At 41.4% G+C, this 8218-nt stretch overlaps 1 protein-coding gene across 1 annotated transcript in view; it reads right to left on the bottom strand.

Moving 5' to 3' along the window:
* Positions 1-8218, bottom strand: part of LOC116580122 — an 84238-nt gene that overhangs the window by 58533 nt on the left and 17487 nt on the right. Inside the window, exons 2-3 of the mRNA XM_032326160.1 lie at positions 1923-2014; positions 73-372 (exon numbers count right to left, since the gene is read on the bottom strand). The gene's annotated coding sequence lies outside the window, so the exon portion shown is untranslated. The remainder of the gene's footprint in view (positions 1-72; positions 373-1922; positions 2015-8218) is intronic.

The following is an 8218-nucleotide window of genomic DNA, read 5'->3' on the forward strand; positions in this document are numbered from 1 at the left end:
CCTCTCATCTCCGAGCCGCAGCGCCTTTCCTACAGAGGTTTGGAACCAATGCTGTGAACCAGGACTGCTCACCTGGGACGTCGCGCCTGCCTCACGGTGATGCTCGGTGTAAGCGAGAACAGGACGGAACCGGCAGGTCCACACACATCCCCCAGCGGCTTAACCCGCCGCGCGCGGAGGCTGCTGGGAACTCGCGTTGTAGGCACTGAGTGCGCCGGCGCGGCCGGCCGCCGGGCGTCTAGCATCTACCCCGCCCGTAGCTGAGTGAGGCGGAGGTCTGGGCGGGCTTCAGCCGGGGCGGAGTTCCCAGCTCTTTGTCCCGAGGAGTCCCCGCAGGTTCAAGAGCGCCGCAGTGTCGGAACCGCGGGCGCACTAAAGAGGGAAGCGAATTAACGTGACATTCCCTAGGACCTACTCGGACGGCGCTGTGCGTCTGTCTTTGGAGTGGTTTGGGGTGCGATGTTTTTTCACTGGGTGTGGCGGGTTTGTGTTTGAGCGGTGCTACTTCGCGGACCGGATTGTGGTTTGTGTAGATTTTGACTGGAATTGTGTATCAGGACCCAGAATGTCGTGGTAGCCTGTGAGATAATGGGTTTGACAGTGTCTGTGAACGTGTCTGTAATTGACGGAACATTTAGGTCGCGCGGTTTGGGTAGATTTTTTTCCCCCTAGTCCTTCCCTACTGACCGTGGATGGGAGTCACTCAGTGTGCGCTGATTGTGTGGCGACGGTGTGTGCTTCTGGTGTGTTCCGCGGGACTGTGACGCGGAAGGATGATTGGATGGGGCCAGAATAATCCCTCTCCTCAACACTGAAATAGAGAAATGAATGTTGCTTCCCCCCCGCCCCCCCCCCCGCCTGCCTCTCTGCCTACTTGTGATCTGTCAAACAAGTAAATAAAATCTTTAAAAAAAAAAAAAAAAAGAGCAACATTATTAGTATGAATACATCTTATCATGAAGGCTAGCCACTGGTGAGGTAATACTACAATTTATCAGGCAACACTGAAGTTTCTTTGAAGTCAGCCTCTCTCTGATTTCTTCCAGTGCTTCATATTTGCCTTCCCTGCTAAAGACCAACTCTTTAGCTTTACACAGCCTTGAAACTCACAGTGCCACTTGCATTGGTAGAAACAAGGTGCTCAGAGAATAGTTTTCCAAAGCTGGGCAAAAGTTGGGTGAATGAATTCTAATTATAGAAGCAGTGCTGGTAGCTTGTGTACACCCGCAAATGCATTACTACTGGTGTGCTGGCTTAAGCCTATATGGTTGCTGGGTACCTGTCCAGGGAGGGAGGGTGCTGCCTCATTGGTCACTCCTTGGGTGTTGATTGTCAGACCAAAACTCATACTTGCTTACCAAAGGGTCCTCCACCCAATTCCAATGTGTTTGTCAGGGAGGGGAGTTTCTCCACACTACCAAACAATTTCAGGGGACCAACTGGGGATCTTAAAATTCATCTCAATTCTGGCACTGTCCACATGGAGACGGCATCAGAGCTCACAGTTTAAGAGCTCTAACCTACAAGACATCCCCCAGCTACTTCAGATGCCAGTCGTGAGTCCAAGTTATCACCTGTTCTTGTGACCAACTGCTATATATTCGAGGTTCCAGTGACTTCCTCCTTGGGTTCAATAAGTTGCTCGAGTGGCTCACAGAAGTCAGAGAAACATTTTACTTACTTGAGTACCAGTTTATTATAAAAAGCTATAACTCAGGAAAAGACAGGGGAAGAGAAGCATAGGGCCTCTAAAGCATAGACCCTGATCCTTAGATGTTCCAAAAGTCACTTTATCAACCCATCAAAAGACACTTTGATTGTTCTCATCACAGGAAATTCCAATTGTTTTAGGAGCTTTGTGCCAAAAACAAGAGGAAGACCAAATATATATTTCTTATTATAAATCAGAATATCACACTTACTCTCCATCACCTCCGTCATGAGCAGGTGGGCTTCTGAATGTGAAGAGCTCCTCAGTTGTGGCAGGCCAAGGCATTCTTAATGACTTCAAAGCCTATGAGAAATTGCAAATGTATTTGTATCTTTATAACAATGTATTCATATATCATTTAATACAGTGACAGCAATAAAAAAATAGTTGAACATAGCAATGGAAAAAGGGTGTGAACAGGTGGTTACTCAAATAAAAAAAAAATATATATATATATTTTTTAAAGATTTTGTTTACTTATTTGACCAAGAGAGAGATCACAAGTAGGCGGGGGGGTGGGGGAGCGGGGGAAGCAGGCTCCCCGCTGAGCAGAGAGCCCCATGTGGGACTCAATCCCAGGACCCTGAGGCCATGACCTGAGCCGAAGGCAGAGGCTTAACCCACTGAGCCACCCAGGTGCCCCTAAAAAAATATATTGTTAATAAGCATACAGATTTACCAACTTAGAAGAATGATCTCAAAAGAAGTGTGATTTTACTTTTTTCATTTTTTAAAAGATTTTATTTATTTCTTAGAGTGAGAGAGAGCAAGCACAATCGGGGTGAGGTGCAGAGGGGGAAGCAGGCTACCCTGAGCAGGGAGACTGACACTGGGCTTGATCCCAGGACCTTGGGATCATGACCTGAGACAAAGGCAGATGCCTAACAACTGAGCCAGCAGACACCCCAAGAAGTGTAATTTTAAATGAATTCTTTTGGGGCACCTCGGTGGCTCAGTTGGGTAGGTGTCCAGCTCTTTATTTGGGCTCAGGTCATGATCTCAGGATTGTGAGGTTGAGCCTGGCGTTGGGCTCCATGCCTGCTTGGGATTCTCTCTCTTCCTCTCCCATTGCCCCTCTACCCCTGCCCCTCCACCCATTTGTGCTCTCACTTGGGCTTTCTGTCTCTCTCTCAAAAAAAAAACATGAATAAAATAAAATGAGTTCTTTTAAATTAGGCAGAGAAAATTTTTTAAAAAATTTTATTTATTTATTGGACAGACAGAGATCACAAGTAAGCAGAGAGGCAGGCAGAGAGAGAGGAGGAAGCAGACTCCCCACTGAGCAGAGAGCCCAATGCGGGGCTTGATCCCCTGGGATCATGACCTGAGCCGAAGGCAGAGGCCTTAACCCACTGAGCCACCCAGGTGCCCAGGCAGAGAAAATTTTAAAAGGTAAGTATCAGGACAGGCATGGAAGTAAAAAACAGTTACGCTCAGGAAAGCCAGTTTAGTAACATATACCAAAAACCACAGATTCAACTTTTAGAAGTTATTTTAAGGAAATAGTGGAGTAAATGCACACACATATATGTGAATACTTGTTCACCATGGAATGTTAATAATCTTGGAAGTAGTACATTAATAGGGAAGTAGTTACATTTGGGGGTTCCATATGTATGCTATTAATCTAGACAAAATATACTCTTACAGACTGGTTAAAGACGAGTGATATATAAGTACCTGTTATTATTTCTAGATTAAATTAGAATGTGTAAATTGCCTGGATCAGCATGACCTTTAGTATGTTGTTCTCAAGGAAAAATGAACTTCCTAGACATCCACAATAAAAGACAAAAGTAATCTATTCAAGTAATCACTATGACTAGAACATGAAAAAAGAAAGTGAAATACATATAAATACTGTGAGACACCATACCGGGCTCCCTGCTCAGCAGGAGCCTGGTTCTCTCTCTCTCTCTCTCTCTCTCTCTCCAGTCCCCCCTGCTCATACTCTCTCACTAATAAACAAAATCTTAAAAAAAAATACTGTGAGACAGATATCATCACTTTACCCACAGATTATAAAGATCAAAAGAATCTGTCATTTTATAATCAATACCCTAATAAGAGATATTAAATGTTCAGATATTATTAGCATATTTTAAGTATTGTGAAGCATTATATCATAAAGATATTAGAGGAAAAGGAGATGAAAATTTGTCAAAGACATTTTGAAACATATGTGTACTAATGAATATTCACTCAAGGTCAATTCAGTGTGGACTCATTTTGAGAAATCCAGTATTTAACTTGAATAAAATTCAAAAGATCATCTCAATTAGGTTTTTTGTCTCCTTTAAAAAATTTTAAATTATTAATTATTTTAATTAACATGTAATGTATTATTTGCCCCAGGGGTACAGGTTTGTGAATTGTCAGGCTTACATACTTCACAGCACTCACCATATCACATACCCTCCCCAATGTCCATAACCCAACCACCTTCTCCACACACCCCCTCCTCCCAGCAACCCTCAGTTTGTTTTGTGAGATTAAGAGTCTCTTATGGTTTGTCTCCCTCCCAATCCCATCTTGTTTCATTTTTTCCTTCCCTACCTCCAAGCCCCCCACTCTGCCTCTCAAATTCCTCCTATCAGGAAGATCATATGATAGTTGACTTTCTCTGATATCTTATTTTGCTCAGTAATTGAAAGTGGAGAAAACTAAAAATCTAATAAAGAAGAATTTGTCTTTATTTCCAAATAAAACCAATATATTAATAATATACATATCTCTATTTCCAAGTAACAAGTTACTAAAAGGTCTAAGTCAAAGATTGCTGTAAAAGCCCAGAAATAAATCTGAGAATATGAGCATTAATATATGATAAAAAGTATTTTAATCTAGTAGGAGAAAGAGGACTAGTTCAATAGTTAGATTTGGCATAATTTGGTTTATTTCTGAATGAAAACAGAGCTGACATCCTGTATCACACCATATACAATAATGAATTCCAGATGGATTAAAATGTTAAAATCTGGGGCGCCTGGGTGGCTCAGTGGGTTAAAGCCTCTGCCTTCGGCTCAGGTCATGATCCCAGGGTCCTGAGATCAAGCCCCACATCGGGCTCTCTGCTCAGCAGGGAGCCTGCTTTCTCCTCTCTCTCTCTGCCTGCCTCTCTGCCTACTTGTGATTTCTGTCAAATAAAAATAAATAAAAATCTTTAAAAAAAATGTTAAAATCTGTGTTTATACACCCACATATATGAAAAACTGTACATTCTATTCTTTATCCTCTTCCCTCTGAAAGTTTCTATAAGTAGTACCTTCCTAAGGAACAGAAAACACTGGAAATGGTTTGGTAAACCTATTTTATAGAAATGAAATAGGAATATAAAATAGGGATGTTTATTGAAGCACTACTTAAAAAAAAAAGATTTTATTTATTTAACAGAGAGAGAACACAGCAAGAGAAGGAATACAAGCAGGGGGAGTGGGAGAGGGAGAAGCAGGCTTCCCCCTGAGCAGGCAGCCTGATGCAGGCCTCAATCCCAGGACCCTGGTCTCATGACTGGGCTGAAGGCAGATGCTTAACAACTGAGCCACCCAGTCGCCCTTGAAGTACTACTTTTAAGTGGCAAAGAGGAAACAGTCTGATATATCAAAGTTGGGGAATAGGCATTGGTACAAGCATACTTGGGCATGCAATATAATGTAACCATTCTGAAAACTAAGTTAAGGGGTGCCTGGGTGGCTCAGTCGGTTAAGTGTCTGTCTGCAGCTCAGGTTATGATCTCAGGATGCCCAGCATCCAGGTCCCTGCTCAGGAGAGCAGGGAGCCTCCTTCTTCCTCTCCCTCTGCCCCCCGCCCCCAACTCATGTTCTCTTTCCCATGCTCTGCTTTCTCTCAAATAAATAAATAATCTTAAAAAGTAAAAATAAGAACTAAGTTAAATCATTATTTACTGACCAGGAAATTCAAAATGTAGTTGAATTTAAAAAGCAAATTACAGAGAAATGTATAAAGTATCCATTGTTTTTGGTGAAAATATACTAAAATAAATCAGTTGTGTTAATGTTTAAGCATAAATAAATATATGGGTGATATACACAAGGTTTAAACATTACGCAGAAGGAAATGAATAGAGGGGAAGGGAGTGAGAAATAATGAAAGACAGATTTTTCTTTCATTTATTGATATTGCTTCATTGGTTTGGGTGCAAATGCATTAACTCTGTAATTTTTTTTAAAGATTTTTTTTTTTTTAAGATTTTGTTTATTTGTCAGAGAGAGAGAGAGAGCGAGCACAGGCAGACAGAGTGGCAGGCAGAGTGGCAGGCAGAGGCAGAGGGAGAAGCAGGCTCCCTGCCGAGCAAGGAGCCCAATGCGGGACTCGATCCCAGGACGCTAGGATCATGACCTGAGCCGAAGGCAGCTGCTTAACCAACTGAGCCACCCAGGTGTCCCTATCTCTGTAATTTTTGATGAAGCATTTAACAAATGACTTAAAATAGGCTCATAAAAGAATACAAAATTTCACTTAGCAGTGCTCATTTTGATAGTAATGCAAAATATTTGAACAAAATATCCTGTTTCCTAATTCTCTAATTGGCTTCACTTTTCTTTTTTTGGAAGACTTTTAAATTTAGAGAGAGAGCATGTGCAAGTGGGGGAGGGGCAGAGAAAGAGAGAGTATCCCAAATAGACTCCACACTGAGTGTGAAGCCCATTACAGGGCTTGGTCTCACAATCTTGAGATTATGGCCTGAGCTGAAATCAAGGGTTGGATGCTCAACCGATGAGCCACCCAGGGGTCCCCACTCAACTTTTCTTAAATTGATTATAAAATATTTTATGGGCATACGCCTGTAACAGATAAAATAACTCAATATTAAAAAAAAAAAAACAAAACACCAAACCGTCTAATATGGGATCTAAGAAAAAAGGAAGTGGGGAATGGAAGGACAGACTTCCCCTGGAAATATTTTAATCTAAGAAATTCTGTTCACATCTAAGAAATTCTGGGCAAATTATCTTGTTTTGTACCATTTCTCCACTTAAATTTCCTTGGGACCAAGGTGTCTGCACTATTAAAAATTCACTGCTCTAGTCTCCAGAACAAAAGTAATTCATGGGCTGTTTGTGCAGTCCATATAACTCTTTTGGCCCTCATGGTGTCTTTAAATAAAAATCTGAGCTACCACTTAATAATCAAGAGCTATTGGGGCGCCTGGGTGGCTGAGTCAGTTAAGTATCTGCCTTTGGCTCAGGTCATGATCCCAGGGTCCTGGGATCGAGCCCCACATCAGGTTCTCGAGCCTGCTTCTTCCTCTTTGTCTGCTCCTCCCCCCACCTCCAGTTTGTGCTCTCTCACTCTCTCTCAAATAAATAAAATCTTAAAAAAAAAAAAAACAACCCAAGAGCTATCACACACTAAAAAGATAAGTAAAACATAAAATATCTGGATTCTCTCAAAAAGGAGAGCTGGCAAAACGCCTGTTTCCTCACGTTGGTTAGTTGCAACTGGGGACTGGGTATCATCCTTAGCTACTGTCACAACCAGGCTCATTTCTATTATTCTTCTAATTGGTACCTATAATTTGTTCATTTCTTTAGTATGCTTGCTTGTATCTTCATAGATGACACAAAAAAATAGCTTTCCTTTTTGGGTGTCCTAAGATGGTGCTAACATAAGATTATATCTGAGTATGAGATGTCTAACTCTGTATAACAAATAGTGAAACACCTGATGTTTTAGAGGCACTTGGTGGTTAAGTGCCCAACTCTAGTTTTTGGCTCAGGTCATGATCTCAGGGTTGTGAGACTGAGCCCCAACTTGTGCTTGCACTAGGTGTGGAGCCTGTTTGTGATTCTCTATCTGTACCCAACTCTCTCCCTCTATAAACAAACAAACAACAACCCCCAACCAGTTGATGTTTTGCCTGAAAAGAATTTGGTTTGATGCTTCATTAGCAGTAATAGCTACTATATCACATTAAATTTCTTTTCTTCTGTGTGTTTATAAATCTTGCAAGAGTTCTCTTTGAGTTGATGCTGTAATTTTTATTTTCCTAAAAAATAGTGTAGGTTTTCAAATGTACCAAAAAGAAGCACTGTATTTAACATTTTATTTTTATTTATTTATTTTAAAAAATTTTAAAGATTTTATTCATTCATTTGAGAGAGAGACAGAGAGAGCGAGCATGGGTGCGGGGGAGCAGCAGACTCATCGCTGAGCTGGGAGTCCAATGTGGTCCTCGATCCCAGGACCCGAGATGCTATCTGAGCCCACCCAGGTGCCCTTTTATTTATTTTTTTTTCAAGATTTTATTTTTAAGATTTTATTCTATTTCCCACAACCAACTTGGGGCTTGAACTCACAGCGCTGAGACCAAGAGTTGCATGCCCCATTTAGTAAGCCAGTCAGGCACCCTAATATAACATCTTCAATCAGTAACTATTAAGCATCGTTTTGTGTATTTATCCATTTTTCAAACATAATGCTGTTTGTCTTTTCATACTTTTTCATCAGTGTCACAGTGGTTTTTTTATACTCTTGTTTTTATGT

Source organism: Mustela erminea, chromosome 19, assembly GCF_009829155.1.
Source record: "Mustela erminea isolate mMusErm1 chromosome 19, mMusErm1.Pri, whole genome shotgun sequence".
NCBI classification, from domain to species: Eukaryota; Metazoa; Chordata; class Mammalia; order Carnivora; family Mustelidae; genus Mustela; species Mustela erminea.